The sequence below is a fragment of the Trichosurus vulpecula genome, chromosome 1 (assembly GCF_011100635.1).
Source record: "Trichosurus vulpecula isolate mTriVul1 chromosome 1, mTriVul1.pri, whole genome shotgun sequence".
Classification (NCBI taxonomy): Eukaryota; Metazoa; Chordata; class Mammalia; order Diprotodontia; family Phalangeridae; genus Trichosurus; species Trichosurus vulpecula.
Genome location: NC_050573.1, coordinates 445,520,041 through 445,547,688, shown reverse-complemented (window position 1 = coordinate 445,547,688; position 27,648 = coordinate 445,520,041). Strand labels below are relative to the sequence as shown.

Below are 27,648 nucleotides of genomic sequence, written 5' to 3'. Positions count from 1 at the left end.
ACCTACCTCCTAAAGCTGTTGTGAGGATAAAAAAAATGAAATGAAATAATATTTGCAATGTGCTTTGCAGACTTTAATTTGTTATTGTTGTTTCATCTTTTCAGTAGTGTCTGACTCTTCAAGACCTCATTTGGCAAAGATACCAGAGCAGTTTGCCATTTCCTTCTCCAGTTCATTTTACAGAGGAGGAAACTGAGGCAAACAGGTTTAGCTAGTGTCTGAAGCTTCATTTGAACCCAGCTTTTCCTGACCCCAGGGCTGGTGCTCTATCTACTATACAAACTAGCAAACCTTACAGCACTATATAAATTCTAGCTATTGTGATGATGATGATAGGAGGAGGAGGAAGAAGAAGAAGAAGGAGAAGGAGAAGGAGAAGGAGAAGGAGAAGGAGAAGGAGGAGAAGGAGAAGGAGAAGAAGAAGGAGGAGAAGAAGGAGGAGAAGAAGGAGAAGAAGGAGAAGAAGAAGAAGGAGAAGGAGAAGGAAAAGAAGAAGGAGAAGGAGAAGGAAAAGAAGAAGAAGGAGAAGGAGAAGGAGAAAGAGAAGGACAAGGAGAAGGAGAAGGAGAAGGAGAAGAAGAAGAAGAAGAAGAAGAAGAAGAAGAAGAAGAAGAAGAAGAAGAAGAAGAAGAAGAAGAAGAAGAAGAAGAAGAAGAAGAAGAAGAAGATCCAATTATAGGTGTGGACCAACAATAGAATGTAAGACACTTAAGTCAGGGATTCTTTAACTTCTTGTCTTTGTATTCCCAGTCTGGCATAAAGTAGTTTAATAAATACTTGTTGAATGAATGAATGAATGGATGGATGGATGGGTGGGTGGGTAGATGAGTAATGAATGAGAGAATGAATGGGTAAATAATAGATGAATGAATAAACAGAATTCAATTCAACAAACATTAAATGCCTAACAAGTTGAAGAAACTGATCAGCTCTGGAGATGCAAAAATGGAACAAAGGAAGCCTACCTTACCCTCAAGGAGTTAACATTCTACTATCTCCTAGGAGGAGATGGAGCCAACAAGGTGAGGCTTGAAGTTGTTCCACTAGAAAAGAGCGACTTTATTCCCAGTCTTAGAAACTCTGAGTCTAGAACTGCTTATAGAAACTTAATTACATTGAGTTGCTGTTTAGTCTAACTATGGAAAGCTCTGGATGATGGTGTAGTTAGTAATATGCAAAAGAAGAGAGAACTCTAATTATAATCCAACTTCTGATTCCTAGGGGACAATATGGGTTCAGGTAAAGGGATCTTTTAGGGGTATCAATTGATTTATAGATATCACTTGAACGTCTGCTTTGTGCTATAGGGCATAAAAATGGTATAGAAGATTCAGTAAACGACATGATGTGCATAAAGTACTTCGCAAACCTTCAAAAGCTATATTAGTATCAGTTATCATTCTCGCCGTCATTATAATGACAAGTCCCTGCTCACAAGGATCTCACCGTCTTGCTTGGGGAGGACAAAAATATGCACACAGGGAGTAATTCTTTAATCAGACAGTTTAAATTAATATGCTAAATTACAACATACCACAGACAGTGAGAGAAAGAGTCTTCATGGCCGTAGGAGTTAAAACCATTTCTTCATCTCCTTTCCAGACTGCATTCCTGACTCTCTTGACCCTCTCTAACGTGCCCCGAAGCTCACTCACCCTAAACCACTTCTCACATTTGAAATACCCTCCACCCCTGGAGCCCCTCCCTCCGGTTGGGTTTTTCCTAAGTGTCCTACTTACAGGAGGATTACCAAGCCTTCCATGACTTTATTCCTCTCCAGTTTTCGCTCTTGATTGTAGACTTTCTCTACCATGTCCCTAGACTGACTACTTTCATCTCTCTCTCCACCTTCCCCAACCCCCCCCCTCCTTTTTTTACCATTAGTAAAGACTAATCAAAAAGATATTGAGAGATACAAAGTGCTCATTTCAAAGCACGGGTGTGTGTGGAGGGAACTCGAAAGGAGGTCATGTCTGACTTCTAATTAGTCTTTTAGAATCCTACTTACTCAAATGAGGCTGCATTTGTAAAAAACAAAAAAAAAAAAACAAAAAAAAAACAAGCTTAGCATAGTGCCTGACACATAGTAGGCTTATAAATAATATATTTATTATACTCATGCTTATAAAATATATATTAAATATATAATTATGCTTATATACTTATGCTTACAGTGGATTACTCTATCTTTCTGCTTATATTGTATTCCCTGTACTTAGCATAATGCCTGGCAAATAGCTGGTTGGTTGTTGGCCTTTGTTCTAGAAGAGGACCAAAATGACATCACTATGCTTGAGTCAAGATTCAATGTGTCCGAGGCTGTGGCTGATCAGGCCAAGACAAGCCTGGAATGCTCTACCACAGGCACAATACAAATAGTAAGTGCTTAATAAATGCTTGTTGACTTGACTTGGCTTGACTAGTTAGTTACTGCATTCAGTGTAGCCACTTACAGAAGAACCTAGCTAACAGCTGTGGCTCTATTGTGAATGAGTCCTCAGCACCTTATCCCTGGACAATTATAGTAGCCTGATGATTGGTCTCCCTGCCTCAAATATCTCCCCATTCCAGCCATCCTTCGCTCAACTGTCAAATTACTCTTCTTAAAGTGCAGATCTGATCATGTCACTGTTCCCCAACCCTCCCCCGCCACCCTACCCCATTCAATAAATTCCAGTTGTTCCCTATTCTCTACAGGATCATATATAAAACCTTTTTGGTATTCAAAGCCCTTCTTAACCTTAACCCTCCCTTCTAACCTGCTTAGTCTTCTTATACCTTACTCCTCTCCACATACACTGGCTTCCTTGCTGTTCCCCAATACAACACTGCATCTCCATTGGTTGTTCCCCAAGCCTGGAATTCTGTCTATCCTTATTTCTGCCTCCTGGCTTAAGTCAAGTCCTCTTAAGTCTTTCTTAAGATCCCACCTTCTACAGAAAGCTTTTCCTGATCCCTTCCCTCTGTTAATCACCTCTAATTTATCCTGTTTATATCTTCCTTGTACCTAATTATTTGCCTATTGTCTCCCCCATTAGACTTGAGCTCCTTGAGAACTGGGACTGCCCTTTGCTTTTCTTTGTATCCCCAGCACTTTACACGATGCCTGACATATAGTAGGCATTTAATAAGTAAATGCTTATTGACTTACTGAGCCGGGTGATTTGTAGCCAAATGATTTGAAGTGACAGAGGCTTAGAGAAAGTTTCCAGCTTGAAGACCCCCTCCACTGCACTGTCCTGTCCTGCTGGGCATTACCACACAGGGATTCTGTGTGCTACTGGCATAGAACTTTAGATTTCAGACCTGTAGCAAAGGCTTACAAAGTCATCCCCTCACTGGGTTCTCCACTCACCGAGGAAAACATTCTCTACCTTGCATTTGGGGGTGGGGGAGAACCTTTTTTTGTGACTTCCCTGCTTTTATAGAGTAGGGGAGCAGAATCATCTCTTGAAAGGAAGGCAGCTATTTAGAATTCCAAACTTTAAAAAGAAAACAAATGTTAAATTGCTTTAATATGTAATTGGGGGGAAAATAAACTATTATATATTGAAAAAAAAGGAAAAAGAAAAGACAGCAGCTTATTCTCATTTAGGTCTCTGGAAGCCAGGGTGAGAATTATTCTTCTCCATGCATGGGCATGAAGCTTTTAAATCAGTAGTAGTATGCACATAGCCTTAATATTAATATTTAATGATATTTTGACCCAGGTATAATTTAAAGCCCGTGCATCACACAAATGGAACCTCTCTTGTTTAACTTAAGTGGCTCCATCCCTCTGCATAGCAGTATTATTTCACAATTCTACAGTCTACATTGATCATGGTTTCTGCATAAAATTGACTCATGGGGATAGGGCCTTGGGAAAAAAGAATTATCTTCAATGACCCAGGGCACTCAGGCTGTAAAATTTATTCTAGCCTGTTTCTTCCCTTTGGAGAGGGGACAAGTCTGTTCTCACTCCCAGGCCTCCGAATTCTTAGTGCCCTCTCAGAAGGCAGCCCAGTGATTTAGTGAGCCATCTTCCTGCCCAACCCACCAGAGGGAGGAGTCTAGGATTGCTCAGGAATTGGGGATGAGCAGGCTCAGTGATCACTATTTTTTTTTAATGTCTTACCTTTCTGTTGCTAATACTGGCAAATGAGCTCAGTGGATGAATCACTGGACTCAAGAGCTCAATTTGAAATTTATATAGCACATCCAGGTCAGCAAAGCAATTTATGCATGTTATCTCATTCGATCCTTACAACAGTCCTGTGAGCTAAATGATCTTGGGAGAGTCACTTAACTTGTTTGCCTCAGTTTCCTCATCTGTAAAATAGAGGTAAATAATGGCATACACCTCAGGCTTATCGGGAGCATTCAAATTACATATTGTATGTTAAGTTCTTTTTAAACCTTAAAATGATATGTAACTGTTTATTAGCTATTATTATAAATATGTTGAAAATACTGCCCCTGGGGAATAGTTGTCTCAATGAGAAATGGCACCCTGGTGCCTTGGCCTTTAAGTATAGGATTGGGTGACTTCAAGTCAGGAGCAGACTATGAGAAATGGAGAAAATCAAAGAGATGAGATTTTCTGGTCTGGTCTTTAACAAGGTACCATCTAGAACTAGCTTTTTCTGCTCTTGATTTTTATTCTCAAAATGGTTTACAGGCAGCTCTCAATCATCTGTAGGCAGATTATCCACTTTGTTAGCGGTCTGCAGTCTGGATTTCCACAGAGCTATCTTCTCAGATGTTTGCCCCTGCCATAGCTTTATGGGAGAGTTATATGTTACTATTTAATCAATAATTAGTTAGTAGTAATACATACTTAAAGTACTGTCCCTTTATTTCCATAAAACCTTTCTCTCCTTATCTCTCCAATTCTTCTTCCTCTGAATTATCTATGCTATAGGAGAGAAGACTAACTAATCCTGCAATGCTTCTGTTTAGCTTCAGACATCAATATCTATACTGAGGAGATTTATCTTCCTAACTACAATTTTTTTAAGCTGATGGGAAAATAGCCTTATATTTTATATATATTATATAAAAATATATTTGTATTTTATATATGATATAAAAATGTACTTGTTTTATGTATGAATATGTTTGTATTTTACATATTGTATACAAATATGCTATCTATATCTATGTATCAAACATAGTTTCCCATTAGCTAAAAAAATTATAGTTAGGATATATATGTATATGTATATAACAATTAAATATTACACATATAAAATGCAAACATATTTTCCTAACTAGTTTTTCTGTTATATATTTTTGACTTTATATATGAGACATATATATGATACAAGCATATTTTCCCATCAGCTTAAATACATGTAAAATACAAACACTTTCCTATCTACTTAAAAACATGTATTTAGGATATACACATGTATACATATATGTAATAACTATACACATATAATATAAGCATATTTCCCATTGACTTAAAATGTATTTAACATATGTGTGTGTGTATATATATATTACAAGCATATTTTCCCATCAGCTTAAAAAATTATGGTTAGGAAGATAAATCTCCTCAGTAAAGATATTGCTATACAAAGCCAAATAGAAGCAAGGCAGGGATTAGCTAGTCTTCTCTTCTATAGCATAGGTAATTCAGAGGAAGGACAGGTGGAGAGACTGGGAAGAAAGGTTTTACAGAAATAAAGGGCCAGTACTTCATTAGGTTAAAACAGGGAATTGAATTTCTCTGATTTGGAGGGCAAAGAAATTCACTGCTTTTTGGTTGGTGCTCAGTCCTCCTAATTCTTCTGGGAAAGGATTTGTCCACAATTAAATGCCCTTTCAATCAGTACATTTTAAATGGAAGTGAGGTACAAACTCTTCCCCCCTTGCTGGCTGCAAGGTCCAGGGGGAGTCCAAAGGAGCTGACAGCAAGAAATTTTAAATGGTTGGATGAGCCTGGGCATGTGTAGGCTGGGAACACATACCAAGTGGGATTTCACACTTCAGAGTGAAGTATTGTTAAAACTGAGCCTTTTTCTCTCTTAAAAAAAAAATCTATTTTTTTCCCTCCTCCTAAATCCCACGTCTGACCTCAAGTCAAGACTGCAACAACGAGATAAGAGTTCCCCATCAACAACCCAGGTCTTCCTTCTGTCCTCTGGAAGGTGTTGGTGAGGGGGGACAGGAGATGTACTTGGTGTTCAAGGGAGTCGGCATCTTGAGTGTTGTGCCACAGACGCTGCAGATGGCCAGCAGTTTGTGAGGCAGCCTTGGAAGAAAGCTAAGAGAAAATCTCAGCTTCTTACTGTTTATGTCCCTGGAGGCCTTTCTCCCTCCCCAAATCCCACCTCTGATGTTTATTACCTGTGTGGCTTGGGCAAGTCACTTAACCATCTCAGGCCTGTTTCCTGCATCTATAGAACAGCTGAGTTGTGAGGTCCCTTTCAGACACACCAGACAAGTAAACCTCATCAGGAAGATTCTTTCTTTGTCCATCTCATAAAAAGGCTTTTATGGACCAGGAATCATAGAACTATTTCCTCATTCATTTGAGAAGCTAGTATTAAATTATACCGACCACGTATGTGCCGGGCCCTGGAGATGCAGAGACAGAAACAACGCGACAGCACAACAACAATAAACCTTATTCCCAAGGATCTCTCATTTTATAGGGGGAAACAACACACACATAAGTAAAGAAACAGAAAGTACCTGTAAATAAATGAAAAGTGATTTTTTCTCTATTATCGCATTTATTTTGTTAAATATTTCCAAATTACATGTAAATTTTTTAACATTCATTAAAATTTTTTTGAGTTCTAAATTCTCTTCCTTTTATCCTCTCCCCGCTCCTTGAGAAGACAAACAATGTGATATTGACTTTACATGTACAGTCACGCAAAACACATTTCCATAATAGCCGTGTTGCAAAAGAAAATGCAGACAAAAAACTCCTAGAAAAATGAAGAGAGTAAAAAACGGTATGCTTGGATCTGCATTCAGATTCCATCAGTTTTTCTCTGGAGGTGGATAGCAGTTTTCATCACAGGTCTTTTGGAATTGTCTCAGATCATTGTCTTCATCAGAGTAGCTAAGTCTTTCAGAGCTGATCATTGTACTATATTGCTGCTACTATGTAGTACAATGTTCCTCTGGTTCTGCTCCCTTCACTTTGCATGAGTTCATATAAATTGAAAAGTGATTTTTAGGGGAGCCCAAGCAACTGGAGAAATCTAGAGAGGCCTCTAGAACTGGGTTTTGGAAGAGTCTAGAGATTCTGTGAGGCCAAGGTGAGGAGGGAGAGGATTCCAGGCACGGAACACAGCCTATGCAAAGACGCTGAGGCAGGAGATGAGGAAATTAATGGTCCTAGGAGGGAAATATCAAGGCCAGGTTGACTGGAATATAGAATATGTGAAAGGGGAAGCTAGATGGTGAAGGGCCTTATGGTGCAGTCCAGCTATCTTTGGAATTCAAGAGCTTGGAGGCCAGGGACCACACCTTGCTATGTCTGCACAAATCCTAGTACAACTGAGATTATTCAGGGCTCTCTGATGATCAGAATCATGGAATCACAGAATTATAATCATAGACTCAGAATCGGAATGGATCTCAAAGGACATCCCTCTATGTTACTTCGCTTGGTGATCTCGTAGGCTCCCATGTTTTTAATTACCACTGCTAGGCTGATGATGTTCAAATCTACCTTGTTGCTGTTCAGTCATGTCCTTTTCATAGCTCCACTTGGGATTTTCTTGGAAAAGATACTGGAGTAGTTTGCCATTTCCCTTGTCTACCTCATTTTACGAATGAGAAAACTGAGGTAGAGTTAAGTGACTTGCCCAGGGTCACACGGGTACTTAGTAAGTACTAAGAATGCTTAGTAAGTGTTCAAGGCCAGATTTGAACTCAAGAAGATGAGTCTTCCTGACTATAGGCCCTGTACACTATCCACTATGCCACATAGCTGCCCCCAAATTTACCTATCCTGTCCCAAATTCTCTGCTGACCTCCAGTCTCACACCACTGCCTTTCAGACATCTTGAACTGGATTTCCAGTAGATATCTTGAATTCATTATTCCAAAATGGAGCTCATTAACTTTCCCCCTCAATGCTCACCACCCCTTCCTACCTTCCCTATTACTGTAGTAGGCAGCACCAACCTCTCAGTCCCTCAGGTTAGCAACCTGAGGTGTTATCCTGGACTCCTCACTATCTCTCAGCCTCCATCCCAAAACCAATTTGTTTCCAGGCCTGTCAATTTCATTTTTGCAGCATCTCTCCCATACATCCCCTTCTCTCTTTTAATACTGGCACCATCCTGGTGCAGGCCCTCATCACCTCATACCTGTACAATTTGCATTAGCCTGCATCAAATCCCTCCCCACCCCAATATATCCTCCTATTCAGCCACCAAAGAGATTTTTCTAAAGCACAGGTCCCTACCCACCACTCAATAAACTCCAGCGGCTTTCTATTACCTCTAGGATCAAAAAAAATCCTCCATTTGGCTCTCATGAATCTCTCATAACCTATCTCCTTCCTGCCTTTCCAGTCTTCTTACATCTTACTCCCTGCCAGGTGTTCTTCAGTCCACACCCTGGCCTCCTGGCTGTTGCACAAACAAGACACTCCATCTTCTCAGCTCCAAGCATTTTCTCTGGCTGTCCCCCATGCCTGGAATGCTCTCCCTCCTCATCTCTGCCTTCTGACTTCCCTGGCTTCCTTTGGGTTCTGACTAAAATCCTCCCTTTTACAGGAAGCCTTTCATAATCCCTCTTAATTCTAGTGCCTCCCTTCTGTTAGTTATTTCCATTTTATCCTGTGTATAGCTTGCTTTAGATATATTTGTTTGCATGTCGTCTCCTTCATTAGAGGACACGGACTGTCTTTTGCCTCTTTTTGTATTCCCAGGGCTTATTGACTGGCACAGAGTAGGCACTTAATAAATGCTGTTGGATTGATCTAATCCAACTTGTCCCTGAACGAGTCCACTTTATAACATACTCAAATTCTACCCTCACCTACCTTTTTTCTTCTCCAAGATGATTATCCCCAGTTCCTCCAACCAATTCGACGTGGCAGCATCTTGAAGCGTTCCACTATCATGGTTGCTATCTCTAGGCACTCACAGTTCTATCAATATTCTTCCTAAAGAACTCCTTCCTCCAGGGAACAGTGATCAAATCAATGCTACCTTCCTAGAAAGATCAAATTAACCTATTTTTCTGTGGCTTCCCTTAACCTTACTGTGACCTCGAATCACCCCTCCCTGGTCCATACTCCCTTACATTGTCTTCTCTTAATAGAATGAAAACTCCTTAAAGTGCAGCTTAATGAAAAAGTAAACTTAAATATACACTCTCTTCTTTTTCTGTCTGTTTCCCTAGAACCTAGTACAGTGCTTTGCACATAGTAAGCACTTAATAAATGTGTACCCATTCATTTCTGAGCTGTGGCACCAAAAACTGAGCACATACTTTAGGTGTGATCTGAGGGAGGGCAGGGTGGAATAGGGAGATAACCTCCCTAGTCCTCTGCCCTATGGCTCCCTTCATTTTGTCTAAAATTTCATTAACTTCTTGTCTGCCATTCCCCTCTATCAACTCATATTGAGCTCAGAGTCCATTGAAACCATGGGGTCTTTTTCAGATAAACTACCATTTAACCGTGCCTCTCCCATCCTATATTGGTGATATTTTTTTTATTCCAAATTTAATCCCAAAACTAAATTCCAGTCCCTTGTATGCATATTAAATTTCATTTCATTAGATTTGACTATTTCTCTTCCTAATTTCCTAGCAAGCTACAATCCAGGCTTCTCCATCAGAAAAAAGTTCTTCATCCAGGAAGATCACTTCAGTCCTGGAATTCCTACCTGGGAAGGCCCCTCTGCCCCTTCCTCTGGATTAATGGCTCCTCTGAACCTCCATTTAAGCAGAGCACCCAGGCCAGACATCTCTTGTTTTTAATCAGGCTGCTACACTATGCACTTCTCAGGTAACTTGTCCTTCCTTTTCCGCTTTTCAGCCTCCTTTTATATGTTATATTCCCACATGAGAATGTGTTATATTCCCTTAAGAACTGGGAGGGTCTTTCTTTTTGTTTGCATTTATAGTCCCGGCATTCAAGCATGATGCCTGGCATATATTTGTAGTTCAGTCTGTCTGACTCTTTGTGACCCTGTGGATCAGACTGTCCATGGGGTTTTCTTGGCAAAAATACTGGAGTAGTTGGCCATTTCCTTCTCCAGTGGATTAAGGCAAACAGAGGTTAAATGATTTGGTTAGGGTCACACATAGGGTCACACTGTGTGGTCAGGGACACATTTGAACTCAGGTCTTCCTGAATCTAGGCCCAGAGCTCTATCCACTGAACTGCCTAACTGCCTTAGCATATAGTAGTAAGCGCTTAATACATGCTTATTGTCTGATATGCTGACCAAACATTTGAGCCTATCGACATCATTTTGGATCATGACTCTTTCATGTAGGTTGTCAACTCTTCCTTCTTCCCAGCTTTCTGTCATTTGCAAATTGAACAAGCATGTTTTCTGTGCCTTCATCCAAGTCAGTTATGGTATTAAACAGCACAGACCTTTGGGGCTTTCCATCACAGACCTCTGTCCACGATTGCATCAAACTATTCAAGATTACCCCAGCTCTTCAAGCTTTTCCAAATCCATCTGACTGTACTATTGTCTAAGGTACAGCTCCCCATCTCGTCTGTAAAGCATTCTTGTTGTTCAGTTGTTTCAGTAGTGACCGTCTCTTGCCATTTCCTTCTTCAGCTAATTTTACAGATGAAAAAACTGAGGCAAACAGGGTTAAGGGACTTGCCCAGGGTCACACAGCTAGTAAATGTCTGAGGCTAGATTTAAACTCAGGAAGATGAATCTCCCTGACTTCAGGACTGGTACTCCATCCACTGCACCACCTAGCTGCCTTCCTCAAAGACATTATCAAATGCTTCGTTAAAAACTAGGAGTGTGTGTGTGTGTGTGTGTGGTGGTGGCGGGGAGGGGGAGGAAATGTAGCAAATTCTTCCTTTTTGTAAACTACATAAAAAGCCGCTGTAATCCTGTCAATAAAGGGAATGAGCTTAGTTTGTCATGACTTGTTAATTTGGACAAAGGCATTGTGGACCTTTATGATCATTGCTTCCTTTTCTAGATGGTTACTCTCCATCCTTTTAATAATACATTTGAGAAGTTTGCCAGGAATCAAAGTCAAGCTCACTGGCCTATAGTGTAATGACTACTAGTATTTCTTTTTTTAAAAAATGGGGTGGGTGGAGGGGAGAGAGGGGGAAAAAATTTGGAAAACAAGAGCTTGTGGAACTGAATGTTATAAACTAAAAATAAATAAATAGCCATTTTTAAAATGGGGTCAACATTTGCCCTTCTCTGGTCCCACAACCTGTCTCTAGTTCCCCAGGATCTTTCAAGGAGCACACTGATGTTTTAGGAATTTCACGTGCCAGCTCTTTCAGTAAACTGGGGTTCCATTAATCTGGGCTTGGAGACTTGAACTCATCAAAGGCAGTTAATTTTTTTTTTTTACTCTCTTACAACTGTTTGGTCCTTCCCTTCGTAAAGCCTATTTACCTCTGCAGAGAAAATAGAAGCAAAATAAGGTTTGGGCAGTTCTGCTTTCTCCCTACCATCCATTATCATCATCCTTCCTGCCCTAAACAGGGATCCCAATGCTTATTGATCCCCTTCTTTCCTCTAATAAAGCTAAAAACGCAAACATTTTTATTTCCTTTAACTTTCCTCACTAGCCTCAACTCATCCTGAGCTTCAACGCTCCTGACTGTTTTGAAAGGATCACACCACTCTTTTTTAGTTGCCTTCCATCATACTCCCTTGCTTCCATCTTCTGTACATCTTTGTAAAATCTAAGTTGGTACGTGAAATCCCTAGTCATCTATGTTCATCTTTTTGAGACAGTTCCCATTTTTCCTCCTCATCAGAATTATTTTCCATCATAGGATTGGAGGATTTGAGGATTTCATTCTCATCATGGTCTTGCTTCCTCTACACAACCTTAATCCATGGGACTCTACCTTTACTTTCTCTGAATCCTTAGAAATCTGAACTTCTAAAATCTAGGGACCGTGTCAGTCTAGACAGGTGGAAATGACTGAACAACAATTAACAATGGTAAGTCTTGTGCTTTAGGAAAATTATTTTGGACCAGGGACTGGAAAGAACAGACACTAGAAACTGAGAGACCATTTAGGAATCTACTCCAGGTGAGACTCAATGAGGGCTTGAATAATGACGGTGGCCCTGTGGGTGGGGAGAATTGTACAGATGCAAGAGATGTGGTACATGTACAATCGACAAGACTTAATTGATTTAATACAGGCATGAAAGAGAGGGAGGGGGCAGCTAGGTGGTGCAGTGAGTAGAGCACCAGCCCTGGAGTCAGGAGGACCTGAGTTCAAATCCAAACTCAGACACTTGAACACTTAACTAGCTGTATGACCTTGGGTGAGTCACTTAACCCCAATTACCCTGCCTTCCCCCCTCCAAAAACAAAAACAAAACAAAAAAGGAAGAAAGAGAGGGAAGAGTTGAGGATGAGTCTGGATGCCTGGAAGGATGATGATGGCCTGAATGGAAATAGGGAAGTTTGGAGGTGGGTCAGGTTTAGGGACAAAGATAATGAGTTTCTTTTTGGGACATATTGAGGCTGAAATTCTTATGGGACGTTCAGGAAGACACATCTCATAGATGATATAGGACTGAAACTCAGGCCAGATTTAGGGGTTGGATATCTGGATGCTCAACCTATCCCCATCTTTCCCTTGCTTTTGTCCTATCCCCCCTTACTTTCTCCTCATCTTTGGCCGTAGTGTCTTCATGAATTTTGTTGTATAGATTGAGTGATAAGCTCATGATCCAAAGAGTACCATAGGGAAGAGAGCACTTAATCCAATTCACCTCACAAAGTTTTTGGTCCTTTTTAAGAATAAAGGACCAACAACAACAAGGACTATTCCTATGATTTCATTTGTATCCAAATGGGGTCACAAAGAGTCAGACACCACTGAAGATTTGTCACAGAACATGAGATATTTGACCAAAAAAGGATTAAGGACAAAAAGCTTCTAGCTTAAAGAACAGTCAGCTGAAGTAAGTCCAGTAGAAGCCAAAGCATGAGGCTCTGGGCTTGTAGAGGGGCTATGAGACTCAGATCTTTTGGGGTTTCTGAGATGATGGAATTATCTTTGGATATGTATGGTAACTGACCTGAGGGAAAGGAGCTTTCCTGATGTATGAACCAGTAAGAGAAAGAGCTAAGGGAATCTACTTCCCCCCTTCCCCCCTGCCCCACCCTGTCACACACCCTTGATAATTAGCTCCTTCTTGCTGTCCTTCAGTTATTTCTGACTCTTCACAACCCCATATGGAGTTTTCTTGGCAAAGATACAGGAGTGATTTGTCATTTCTTTCTCTAGCTCATTTTACAGATGAGGGAACTGAGGCAAACAGGGTCAAGTGACTTGACCAAGATCACACAGCTAGTCAGTGTCTGAAGCCAGATTTGAACTCAAGAAGATGAGTCTTCCTGACTCCAGGCCTGGTACTCCATCCTACTGCCCCAATGTTGTTTTACCAAATACTGTAGCAATTATCTTGTATTCATTGTTTGTAATTGAATTTAACTCGGCCTTATTACTTAGCATTGACATTTAGCACTTTGAATTTTCCAGTGCCCTGGGAGGCCACCACAGCAGCCTGTCACTTGCTCATTCAGGATTCTTTCTAGGTGTCTCATTTGGCCTAATATTGAATAAAGGAAAGCAGATTGCACATAGCAAGCATGTCATTATGTTTCCCTCACTGAACTGACCTGGCAGCTTTTATGTAAATTCAGCTCATCAAGGACAAGGTGTATATTTTCATTTTGTTTTTTTATCTTATCATGGTCTAGTGTAGTGCCTGGCACATAGTAGGCACTTAATAAATGCTCGGTAATTGACTTAGTGATTAATCCCTTTAACTTGAAGGCACTTCCCCATTGGTTAAAAAAAAAAAGAGGAATTCTGGGTATTTGCTACAAGGTTCCCAGGCTAACAATGAACACCTTCACCTTCCAAATCCTGTTCTCCCTCCACCCTCCCCACCACTGGACAAAACAAAACAACAGATTTTCTACTTCTTCCTCTCCCCAGGACAGTGTGACACCAGAGAATTAACACAACCAGGCAATCAAAGATTTGGGTTACCCTTCTGGCTCAGGCACTTCCTAGTTGTGTGACCCTGGGAGCATCACTACTCTGAGCCTCAGTTTCCTCACCCACAAAATGGGAATAAGGAAGTCATGATTCTAAGGTAAATTGTTACTTGTCAAGTGGGTGCTTTCCAAGGATGCACTTTAACGGACAGGGACAGGTAGTAGCAAAGTAATCCCTGTCATTAAAATCCATTCGCTGGAAAGAAATCTATCACACTGTTTATCAGGGGTTATGTGGACCAAAAAATACTCCTCCAACATCTGACCAGTATTTTCAGTTTTCAGTTGCTTGTTTTGGTACCATGTATGCCCAGCCTCAACCCTGGAATAATAGTAACTATGATACTTACCCCCTGAGTTGTGAGGGTCAAAGCCTTTAATAGCCTGGCGCCCTGCTTTTTCAGTCTTTTTGCAGCTTACATCCTTCCCTCCCCTTGCACTGTATTCTGCAGTTCAGTGACACTGGTCTCCTGGCTGTTCCTGGAACAAGACCTTCCATTCACCATTAGACTGTGAGCTCACTGAGAGCAGGGACAGCTGCTTGCCTTTCAGCGCCTGGCATATACATAGCGGATGTTTAATAAATGTTTCTGGACCCATTATTATTGACTGAGCAAATGAGGTGATAATGTATAGACAGCACCTTATAAATGTGAAAGCACTATTCTGTACAAATGCCATGTATCATTATAGTTAATACAACTATTCCCCTGAGAGGCAGCATGGTGCAGGACAGGGCTGGGGAACCTGCCTCCTCGAGGCCGCATGTGGCCCTTCAGGTCCCCAAGTGCAGCCCTTTGACTGAATCCAAACTTCACAAAACAAATCCCCTTAGTAAAAGGATTTTTTCTGTAAAACTTGGACTCAGTCAAAAGGCCACACCCAAGGACCTAGAAGGCCACATGTGGCCTCGAGGCTGCAGGTTCTCCTCCCCTGGAGAGAGTGGAATCAGGAAGATCTGGGTTTGAATTGTGCATCAGTTACATATTGGCTGTGACTCGGTGACATTGGCCAAGTTGTGTAATATCATCTGGATATGATGGACTCTAAGGTCCCTTCCAGCACTGGATCTGTGATCTCATCACTTATGTAACTTCTGATAGGGGCTTTCTCCTTGAACCTGTTCTTTCTTTTTTCTTTCATACAGACGTGTATTTTAACCTAGATAATTGTGAACCATATTGCAAGATCTCTTCAGCATGATGCTCTGGCTTCTTCTAGGCAAGTGTTAAAGTACAGATTTAACCCATTTTTTTCTAGCAGGGTTAGGGGAAGCAGGCAGTCCTGGGTCTTCCTTTTAGCCTCATGGTTGTGGTCCACAAAGCACCAGTCCATGTGACTTCCTTTAAGTCTCTCCACCTGTAGGTGGCATAGTGAAGTAGATGGTGGGCTGGCCTTGGAATCAGGAAGCATTGAGTTCAAGTCCTGCTTCTGACAGATGGCTATGTGACCCTGGGCGAATAATTTAACCTGTCAGGGAACTCTTTAGGACTAAGTTACAGATGATGATCAGCTGTGAAAGGCCTAGCTGCTCTGGATACAATGTTCCAAGATCATTCCAAAGGACCCATGATGAAAAATGCTGTCCACTTCCACAGAGAGAACTGATGAACTCTGAGTGCAGACTGAAGCATGCTATTTTTCACCTTCTTTATTTTTCTCGCTTTTTTTTGCAACATGGCTAACATGAACTATGGTATGCACGACTTCACATTTATAATTGATATATTGCTTACCTTCTCAATGGGTGGGGGAGAGGCTGCAGGAGGGAGAGAATATGGAACTCAGAATTTTTAATATATATTAAAACTTTAAAATTAATATATAATTAGTATATACATATAAGTAAATGTATGAATGAATAAATAGATAAATAATGGGGGGGTTACAGAGAAATTGTTCATCTGAATCTGTGGAAAGATTTCCTATCTAGGTAGGCAGGAGGTAGGTGGGAGGGTTTTCTACAGCAATTAAGTCATAGGTCCAGACCCTCTTCCCCCTTAAAAGATATACACACACACACACACACACACACGTATACATATATACACACACATGTATACATATATACACACATTATACATGCACACATATATGTAGTTATATACAACATTTACTAGACATGCTTATAAAATTCATAGTATGAAGGGCATGGTGGCATGTGCCTGTAATCCCTCCTTCAAGGAAGGTTGAGGCTGGTGGATTGCTTGAGTTCAGGGGTTCCAAGCTGTAGAGGGGCTAAAGCCTATCTAGTGTCTGTGAGCCCCTGCACACCCTTGGGAATGAGAAACCACTAGGCTCCCTAAGGAGGGGTGAACTGGCCCAGGATATAAATGGAGCAGATTAAAGTTCCCATGACAAAAAAGAACATTACTGGGCTGTTAGTGACAGCTGCATTTCCAGGTTGAGTGAGATAGGGAGACATAGTGGGGAGAGAGAGGGAGAGAGAGAGAGAGAGAGAGACACAGACAGAGACAGAGAGAGACAAAGACAGAGACAGACAGAGAGAAGGGGGAGGGAGGGAGGAAGGAAGGAGAGAAAAAAGGAAGGAAGAGGAAAAGGAAGGGAAAAGGAAGGAAGCAGATAAGTGAATAAATAAATAACAAATAGATAAGTTAATAAATAAATAAATTCATAATAGACAAGACAAAAGGCCATAAAATGTACATAAGAGGCAACCAGAAGAAATTTGGCTAACAAAGTTTTTAAATCCCACTGATGGGGCAATGAGCTCCACACGGTTCCAATAAAAACAGTTTCAGATTTCCCAGGGAAGCTGACTTCCCCAAAGCCATTAGAAGAGGTTGCTGTACCTCAGCCCCACCCCCCTACCCCCAATCTTTGGGCCAAAATTTAAATCAGTAGCATCAGCACCGATCGTTTCATGCAACATGCAGAAGCAAAAAAGAAATAAAAACCTTTCTCACTTGAAACTTTGAATGGCTTAAAAAACAAAAAGAAAAGTTTACCCCTGTGGATTTACAAACTTTGTTTTATGGATCTAAGTAATCCATCTCTCTATATACCACATTCCAAGACAGTTTTGAGGGTTCACATTAATCAGATTTCATTTTGAAAGTCTCTGTAATAACTATTCACCTTCTCCTCATTCCTTCCTAAGAAAACATCCCAAGCTTAATTTGGATTCCATTTCAAAGTATGTTTCCCTAGAAAGATATTTATATTTAAGGTTTCTTTACATTATAAAAGAGCTAGAATTCTATGTGTAGTGATTGCTAATGTAATACCAAAGAAACAGGAGCAAAAAGAACCCTTCAAAATCAGTCTCACAGAATCATAGAAAATTGGAAAGAGAAGGGACCTTAGATGCAGCGCCATTACTAGGATGAGATCAAAGAATTTTTGGCCAAGGATGCCAAAAGGTATGGGGTTGTAAGAGCACTTAAACTCCTCCAAAAAGGAGAAACAACTGAACCCAACACCTTAGTCAGAAAAAGCTGTGGAAATGGGAAGCTAGCTGAATGTCTGCTTCTACCCAGGACCACCTTGGAATAGCAATCGGAGCCCTCTCTGCTTCCCTTGGGGTCTCTGTCTGTCCATCATGGGGTTGTATCTCAGTATCTCTCCATTCCACGTTGTATCAGTTAGCAGTCCATACCCATTTGTTAAGCATTTACCCTGTGCCAAGAACTGCATTAAGCCCCGGGTATACAAAGAAATGTAAAAAACAGAAAACTCTATCCTTACTCTTAAGGGATCCATATTTTAATGAGAGAGGTAACACACATATAAGAATGTGCATACAAGACATATACATACAAATATATAGAAAGGCACTTGGAGGGGGACAGGGAGGGGACCAACCCAACAAGGAGGATTTGAGCTGAGTCTTGAAGGAAGCCAGGGAAACTGGGAGGCAGAGTTGGGGCTGAGCATTTCAGGCATGGAGTTAGGAGATGGTGCATGAAATGGTGTTATGGAGTATCATGTGTGAAAGTAGCAAGTAGACCAGTGGGGATGGGTTGCAGAGTTCGTGGAGGGGAGTATGGTGTAAAAATACTGGAAGGGCAGGAAGGAGCTGCTTTAAAAGTTACATAGAAGATTTTATATTTGATCCTGGAGGTAACAGGGAGCTGCTGGAGTTTACTGAGTAGGGAAGTTACATGGCCTGATCCCAACTAAACTTGTTTTTTTTAAAGACTTTTAAGTTTTTAATGAACTTTGAAGTTGATTTGAGGACACCTTTCATGCTTACCCCAGGCAGGTTTTGTGTTGCTTGCTCCAGGAGTCAGAATTGCTAGTTACTGATCTACTTTGAGAGCCTCTAGTCCAAACCCATCATTTTATAACCACAGTCTCTGAGGATCAGAGAAATTAAGTGACTTCGTAGCCTCAGGAAATCTCAGAGGTGGGAGGACCTGAGCTGCCATCTATCAGAACTCATATCTGAATGAGAAACCTCCTCTAAAGCACCCTTGATATTGTCCAGCCTCTGCTTATTCAAGGTCATACGGTCAGTTAACTATTGATTTGGGATAGGCACTCAGGCCCTGACCTAAAGTCTGCTGCTCTTTCTACTGGACTGGGCTGCCTTGGAAGGCACCTCTTGCCCCTTTGTATATCATAATGCAGCATTGTTTCATCCTAGCAGAGATGTGTTCAGACAAGCCACCCGATGGATCCAGTCCCTTCTGTTCTAACAGGTTTTCTGGAAAATGAAGTCAGAAATGGACAAAATCTAACCTAAATTGGAATAGCAATTAGACCAGGCAAATAAATCAACATATGTGTTTCAACAGTTCAAAGTGTAGGGGGGAAAATGTTGGACATATTCTGCTGACCCTCCCCCAAAAGTGGTAGCAAGAGGGGCATGATTTTCAATCCTAAACGGAATTTCTCCTTGCTAAGTTGCTCAGGAGAGCATTGTTTTGATCTATGCTTGGTCGGGGGGTGTGGGGAGGTGGTAACAGTGGAAGAGGGAGGGGGAGAGGGAGAGAGAAGGGGAGGGGGAGAACTCTCAGATTATTGACAAATCGTCTTCTCCGGCTGAGTTATGGAAGAGCTGGTGGGCTCTACAGAAAAATACAACCAGCTTTCTGTGGCCAGGGGAAAGGTCGCCATAGACACAGGACTGGGGAGGATGGGGAAGTGGGGGAAGGGGACAATAGGGCTCTAAAAATAGACCTGAGCAGCTTCTTTTCACATTCATCTAACTTGAAAGATTTCATCTCCAAGCTACGGTTTCTCCGCCATTGATCTCTGCTGGGTACCAGTGGTACAAATTATTCTGGAGCGGAAAGATTTGGCTTTTCTGCAATGCTGAGAGCTAACCATCAATATTTGAAAACCCATCTGTGATTATTTCACAGGAGTTCCGAGTACAGAAAATCTATGCTCAAATGTGTATTCAGCCGCAAAGCTATAAGAAATAATTTAGGCTCAGACAGAGGTAGAGTGTCGTATTGATCAGGAATTAGGCACCCGAGGGATAGGAAAACTATTAAAGGTATAAGTCTTTGCATATCAGTTCATAATCTGTGATTTCTTTGGTGTAGGGATTTCTTCCACCAATGGAGCATGGTCCATCTATTACTTAGCAGACAAATCTTAGAGATTTATTTAGCTATGAATTAGAGAGCTTAAATGATTCACTCATGATCACAAGGCTAGTAAGCATCAGATGTGAGATTTGAAGCCAGGGCTGCCTGATTCCAAGTCCAACACCCTTATCACTTCACCACTTGGCCTCTCTGCTTTGCACACAAGAGGGACTTAATAAATGATTGTTAAAATATTGTAAAGACAAACAACTTCGAAAGACTTAGGAACTCTGATCAACACAACGACCAATTCCAACACAATTCCACAGGACTCATGATGAAACAGACTAGCCACCTCTAGATAGAGACATGTTGGCCTCAGAGTGCAGACTAAGGCATACGTTTTTTGGACATAGCCATTATAGAGACTTATTTTGCTTGACTCTGCATGTTTATAACAGGCATTTTTTTTTGCTTTCTCAGTGGGGTACAGTGGAGGTGGGAATGAGAAAAAACAGATCACAAAAGTAAAATTGATTTTAAAATTTGTTAAATTTAATTATTGTGTATTATAAGAAAGGAAAGAACTAGGCAAGTATTAACTTGATATAATAATATTTAAGAACTCCTGAGTAATTTTGTAATCCAGATGAATATACTTTCGAAGCACGCAAGGCTACCAACTGGACCTCCTGACCTAGTTGTCAATTTGTAACAGAACCACCCACGGCAAAGATGAATTAAAGCTATATTTTTTATGTATTCAGAGATTCCAAGTGAGAATTCTCCACCTTGGCACTATGAAAGAGCTGGTGTACACCACAGAATCACATCCATACCTCCTTGGTTGCATGCGCTCATTGGGCAGTACAGTGTCTCTAGACTATAGGTTAGAAGGCAACAGAACTAACTAAATGAAATGGTGTCCACAGTTTCTCTTTAGGTTATTGAAGAATTGTTTATTCCAGTAACCAACAGATATTTTCATGTGACTCTCCTGCCCCTTTGAATGGAAATACTGAACACGTGACCTTTTTAAAGAGAAGAAAAGAACACCAGAGTACATTAATCTAGGGTCACAAATGGAAACAAACAGGCAGATTATAAATTGGGTTCATCTTGCTTTGGGATCTCTGCCTCTACATGTTCTGTAGGCAGCTTCTGAATCATTAAGCTCTTGCTTTTACATTTCATTCTATCAGAAAACACAGTCATATTTTTTATTTTTCAACATTTGTACTTCACATTTTCATATTTTGATAACCAAAAGTCGAGGGGGTTGTTGTTTTCAATCCAGTGTACAGAATCAAACAAAAATGAAACCAAAAGGCCCAAGTAATGGAGATCGCAGGTCAGAATTCACTCCTGGAGGTCACGATTGCTGACAAATTCACAGTTGCCTAGATTATCAATCTATGGTCCCTTTTCAACTTAAGATCAATTGAGGGAGTGAAGGGGGGTGGGGATGGGGGGGAAGGTGTGTGGAGCTTTATACCACGGCTGATGGTCATTAAGCTAATTGCCATACCAACCTCATAGTTTTAAAAGACAGAAAAGGATATATTGGAGCACATTAATGAGTGGCCGCAAAATAAACTTGCATTCCAGTATTTTACAAATTACTCTGTTTTCTAGAATTACCAAAGAAAATCTACAGAGAAAAGAGAAAGAAAAGAAAAAGCACAGGTCTTTTCACATAGGAGACTCCCAACAGCCCACTATGACTGTATTTTACCACCATTTATTTAGGGGATAGCCAGATTTCTGATGCAGGTTGCATTTCTGCAGTGAAATCTTAGGACTAGATTCTTATTCTTGTCAATGAAAAACTGGCTGTCTGAGTCTCATCATTACCCACAAAGCAACTTCAGTCAGCAAATTTCACCAAAAACGAATATAGAAAAGAAATACATAATACCCCTTGCCTAGTGCCCCTTTCCCTGTATTGTGTTGTTTCTACAAATATATATGGTCTTTTCATGTGATCTAAATGAGCTATTTTTGCTGATGTGGTCTTGGATCCCCTCTCAGCCTGTCCTGATGGACTCTCAGTAACAGCATTCTTGCTCACGAATTTCAGGTTTGACTCCTTATGAATCGTCGGTCCAAACGTCTCCTAGCTGGTTGTCCTTGACTAGCGGATTACATTACTGCTTGGTGCTTAGAAAACAATTGTCTATTTGGGCTGAGTGAAAGTATTAACATAAGCCTGAAGTATAGTATAGTCTTGAATCAAGTTATTATTACGTAAGATCAGTCCTTGTCTTCTAAACCAGTCCCAGGAAGATGTTCTCAGCTGAAAGCTGAGTACCTTTGAGGTTATGCCCTTTGTTGGATCCACACATACATATGGGCCACAGGTTCACAGTCAGCTTACACCTCCGCCCCAAACACACAGTCCTCGTAACACCATGCAACCCTCTTATCTTTCTCTTAGATTACTGCCCCAGAGCGGAGCTCATATATGGCCATGCCTAATTTGGAGGATATCTGCTGGGGAGTAGAGAGAAGGGGGAAAGAGAAAAGGAGGAAAGTATTGCCATTTCTATTGTGGTGTATCCCACAAAACCCTATGGCAAATGGCAGAACTTGGCAGATACACCCCAACAACCAAGCTGCCTGAAGCCAGAATAAAGACAACAAAGCTTCCAGCAGGAGAGTGTCACAGAGTCTAGTAACTCGTGTCTTATTATCTATGCCCAGATCCAGATTGACCACAGTGCACCTCCTCATCCCCAGTGCAGTAATACTCTTCATTGTTGCCAGATCTTGGACTCTAAACATCAGTATTCCCTTAAAAAAAAGTCTCACTTTAAATTCTGGGTCAACCATCCTTCATACCCTCTGAGTCAGGGATGTGGCCAGTGAGACATCTTCATCTAAAGATGCCTAGCAGAGAATCTGTGTTAGTTACACTGAAAAAGAAGCAACAGTGATTCGATGGGTAACTTACCAGCTCCTGAGATCTGAAGAGCTGCAGCACCAAGCTCTTTCTTTCTTTACCTGCTTTCTGCTCTCATGCACTCTCTCTTTTTTTCTCTCTCTCTCCCTCTCCCTCTCTCTCTTGTGTACAGATTGCAGTGAACTTACAGAAGGAGCTGGGACAGTGTTTCAAATGACTTAAGAAAGAGAACAGGAACAATTACTTCGTTCTCTTTTTCTCAGATGAGTACCTTCGGGAAGAAGGAAGGAAGGGAGGGGAGAGGGAGGAAGTCAACAACCCTTTGCTTTCCTGAAAAAAAATAAGGAAACAGAAGATAGACATCTCGTTTTCTCTTAAACAAAATGTTGGGGTGGGGGGGGAGCTTGGAGAAAAAAGAAAAGAAAATCCAAAAAAGGAATACCTCCAGAGGGCTGGGAGCACCAGGCTCCTGCCTGGAGAGGCTGATTGTCCAGAGTGTTATCCCGTCCAAACAAATGAAGCTCCAGAAGGGCCCGACTCCTGAGCTCACTCGACTGGCTGCTATCTGGTTTGCAGAACCAACGCAGCCAGAGGGGAACAAATCACTTCATCCCGACTCTAAGCAAGGGAAAGTTTTGTCTGTCCGCCACTGGAGAGACGGTGGCCATTGAGATATGGAAGCGGCCAGTCAGGGCAATTCAGGAACTTTAGATTTGATTGAGCTTAAAAAAAAATCTTTGAAAGACCAGCTAAGCACTTTGGTGGAGTTTTGTAGCCAGACTCAGGTTCTTAGAGTTCTTTTGGTAGGAGATGTGGGACTGACGCTGTGAACATTTGGGTTTATCTATTATGCCAATCTTGATTTTGACTTGGCAATACATTGTCAAAGTAATTTTTCCCACACCTCTAAATGCACCCAGAACCCAGTAATTGGATACCACCAAGCCTGAGTGATTGTTTCACATATATCATTCCTCATATCCTTAAGGCTTCTTAGCTTTAGCTATGTCTTAGGAAATTATGAGATACTATGCTGGGCACTGAGTGAGACACAAAGTTTAGATGAGATACTGATCTTGTCCTCACAGAGCTTCCTAGTGAAAAGTGTTCTAAACTGAATAAAATCAAATGAGCTTCCCAAGAATTGATAAGGATACAAAATTTTAAAACCCAGTAGTTTCACTTGATGACCTACAAATTGGCAGAGATAGCCAAGAGAAAAAAAGGGGAGACAGAGGGGAGCAGTTAATGTTTGGGGAGTTATGGAAAGAATGGTATACTATTATACTGCTGGTAAAGCTGTGATTAGCCCAACAATTCTGGAAACCATTTGGAATTATGATAAGAAAGTGATAAAAACGTCCATCCTTTGGACCCAGAAGTTCCTCCCAAGGAGATCCCACTGCTAGACATGTACAAGAAAGAAAAATCTCACGTACACCAAAATATTTACATCAGCATGTTTTGTCCTGGAGGCAAAGATCTGGAAGCAAAAGACAAGCCCATTGATTGGTGAATGACTCAAAATTGTGGTACATAAATGTAATAGAATATTATTGTGCCATAAAAAATGAGTATGAAGAATATGGAGGAGCATGAGGAGCCATATTATCATATGAAGTGATGTAAAACAAAGCAGAATCTAGGGAAAGCATATATGCAATGACCACAACAATGGAAGTGGAGAGAGCAACAGCAAAACTGACCCCAGTGTAATAATGATGACTAAGCAGGACCTTGAAGAAGAGATGAGAAAATGCTCCTTTCTCCCTTCTTTGAAGAGGTGGAGGCAGGGCGTGGAACAGTGCATATACTGGCAGATTCAGTTGATGTGTTACTCAGTTTTGCTAATCTTTTTTTTTTAATCTCTATTTTTGTCTTTGTTACGAAGGATGGTGGCTCTGACTAGGTGCAGGGGTAGAAGTTTGGATGCGGTCAAAGGGCCAAACTTGAGGACCTAAACGGCCACAAGTGGCCTCAAGGCCGCAAGTTCCCCACCCCAGCACTAGGGGACATATTCGGAAATAAAAGTTATAGGAAATCAAAGGTATCTTTAAAAAGAATCAATGACAGCATAGTTAAGGATGGAAGGGAAGGAGAAAACAGCGGGGAAAATCCATGCCTTCTGCTTTATCTATCATGTGACATTTAGGCGGGGCTAACAGAAAGCCAGGCATGGAAGCTGAGCTCTGCTCAAGATCAGATTCACACAGAGCAGGAGCTTGGCTGAAGATTTCTCCATTTGCTTTCCCCTGTGTTCTGCTCTGTCCCACCCCTGAATCTTTCTGTCTCTTCAATCAACTGCCTCAGGGTAAATGCATCAGGTCATTTTCACCACTTAGAGGAACAAGCAGTTACAGAGACCTTTGTGGTAGCAGGAGGAAAACCAGCCCTTGGGGCGACTTCCTTTATTTAGCAAAATGGGGAAAAAATTGGATAGGGAAGTTACACCTGAAAGCAAGAATCTGAAGTGAGCTTAGGAGAAGGGGACATTTGAGGAGGCAGCAGAGCATGGAGTAGGGAGCTGGGAAGACTTGGCTTTGAATCGTTCCTCTCACAGTACTGTTACTGAGATGAGTAGTCTGAGCAGGTCCACCAAGGGGACAAATCTTGAATTAGTGATGATAATAAGAATGATACCTGGGATTTATATAGATCTCTCCTTAAGCTTTTTTTTTTTCCATGGAGGGGGGAAGGCAGGGCAATTGGGGTTAAGTGACTTGCCCAAGGTCACACAGCTAGTAAGTGTGTCAAGTGTCTGAGGCCGCATTTGAACTCAGGTCCTCCTGACTCCAGGGCCAGCGCTCTACACTGTGCCACCTAGTTGCCCTTCTCCTTAAGTTTTGCAAAACATTTTGCCATGTACAAAGGATGGATTGGAGGGGAGCAGAGAATGCAAACAAGGCCTGTCAAAAGGCTATTTCAATAGCTCAGTGGAAAGGTCACATGGGCATATACTAGTATGGTGGCAGAGAGAGGAGGGGGAGAAGAGGGTTGCCATAATATTGAAAAGGTAGGGTGATAGGACTAACTGATTATGAAAAGTTAGGGTGCAGGGAGAGTCAGTGATAACACCGAGATGGCAAGCAGGGTGAACAGTGGTGCCCCTGATAGAAATAAGCTCCCATTAATTGTATTTTTCCAAAGAAGAGAAAAGGTAGAGGGAAAAAGGGGATATACTCACCTCCATTTTCTAAGTGGAAAAAACAACAACTGAGGCCCCAAGAGATTCAACATTTTATTTAAGATTATAAAGCAGCTCAAGAATGAATTCAGAATTTTAAATTTGGTCTCCAGATACCTGCTTCGTTGGGTATGACAGGGCACTGCTGAGCTCAGAGTCAGGAAGACTCATCTTCTTGAGTTAAAATCTGGCCTCAGACACTTCCTAGCTGTGTGACCCTGGGCAAGTCACTTAACCCTGTTTGCCTCAGTTTCCTCACCTGTAAAATGAGCTAGAGAAGGAAATGGCAGACCGCTCCAGTATCTTTGCCGAGAAAACCCCAAATGGGGTCACGAAGAGTCAGACATGACTGAAAATGATGGAACTAGTGACAACTAAGCCACCTATGATAAAAGTTAAAATAAGAAAAAAGCTTTTACTACTGGCAAAAGCCCTAGATTTGGAGTTACAGGATATGAGTTCAAATCCCCACTTTGCCACTTGCTGTGTGACTTCGACGAAGTCTATCTTGACTACAATTTCCTCATCTGTAAAACAAGGGAGAGGGACTATGTGTCCAGCTCTGAATCTAGAACCCCATGATCATACATGAGCCTCCTTAACCTTTTAAAATGAGAAATAGCAGCAAGGAAACTACATTCTGAGAAGGAAAAGCAAGAGGTTTAAAGACTAGGGGGAGACGGAAGGGGGAAGAATGTTGGGGGAATGGAACAAGACCCAGGGTTCACTTTTGAAATGGGATGGTTGATAGTCAGGAACCAGAGAGCGGGAGGTTGAATTTAAGATTCTGTCGATGCTAATGAGGAAGAAACGGAGGTGGCTGGGATCCACATGAAATGCAGCCAGGGGTGTCTGACAGAGGACTTCAAAGTCAGTCAGTGATCAGTAAACAAGAAATCAGGGTAGGAACTTGGGGGATGAGAAGGAACAAAATGAACTTGGCCTGCAGAGTCCTCGTGATGACAAAGCAGCTCTGAAAAGTCCCGGCCACCCCAAGAAGGATTGTCAGAGCAGCAGCATAGGGCTGTTTGTGTATCTTTACTCCTTTTTGTGACATTCCAGACTGGACTGACTTGAGTCATTCAACATGAAGAGCCGCAGGAGTCCGGGTGGAATCCAAAGGATTTCCCTCTAAGGAGCCCAGAATGTGGGGATTGTCACGTTTAGACCCTGCTGTTGTTTCCAAGCCAAATGACCACTGCAGCCTTTAAGAACCAGTATTCAAGGTTACGCAAAGTGCCAGAATACCCTCCCTCACCGATGTCTCTTAGAATCCTGATCTACCTCCTCCCTAAAGCCTTTCTTGGCCTATGCCCTTCCCCTCCATCCCTTTGGTAGGCCTCTCCTCCATAACTGTTTACATAAACTGCTTTTGCCTATCAGTCTACATGATGTTTCCCCTAGTAGAATGTATGCTCCCTAAGGGCAGTAACTATTTCATTTCTGTCTTTGTGTCCCCTCAAGATCTGACAAATAATTAATGCTTGTTGAACAGAATGGAAATGAGTTGCATTACAATATATGTCACATCTAGGTGATGCAGTGGATAAAGTGCTTGACCTAGAGTCAGGAAGCCTCATCTTCCTGAGTTCAAATCTGGCCTCAGACACTTCCTAGCTCTGTGACCCTGGACAAGTCACTTAGCCCTGTTTGCCTCACTTTCCTCATCCGTCAAATGAACTGGAGAAGAAAATAGCAAACCACTCCAGTCTCTTTGTAAGAAAGCCCCAAATGAGACCACGAAGAGTTGGGCAGGACTGAAATCACCAAACAACTACTACAGTATGTCCTACCCACACTTACTGAAGGTTGGCTTTTATCACATCAACCAGGGTTGGATA

At 41.5% G+C, this 27,648-nt stretch overlaps 1 protein-coding gene across 1 annotated transcript in view; it reads right to left on the bottom strand.

The window, feature by feature from the left end:
- ZNF366 (zinc finger protein 366) overlaps positions 1-22,861 on the bottom strand; it is a 114,301-nt gene extending 91,440 nt beyond the window's left edge. The window contains exon 1 of the mRNA XM_036741370.1: positions 22,675-22,861. The gene's annotated coding sequence lies outside the window, so the exon portion shown is untranslated. The remainder of the gene's footprint in view (positions 1-22,674) is intronic.
- Positions 22,862-27,648: the final 4,787 nt, after the last annotated feature.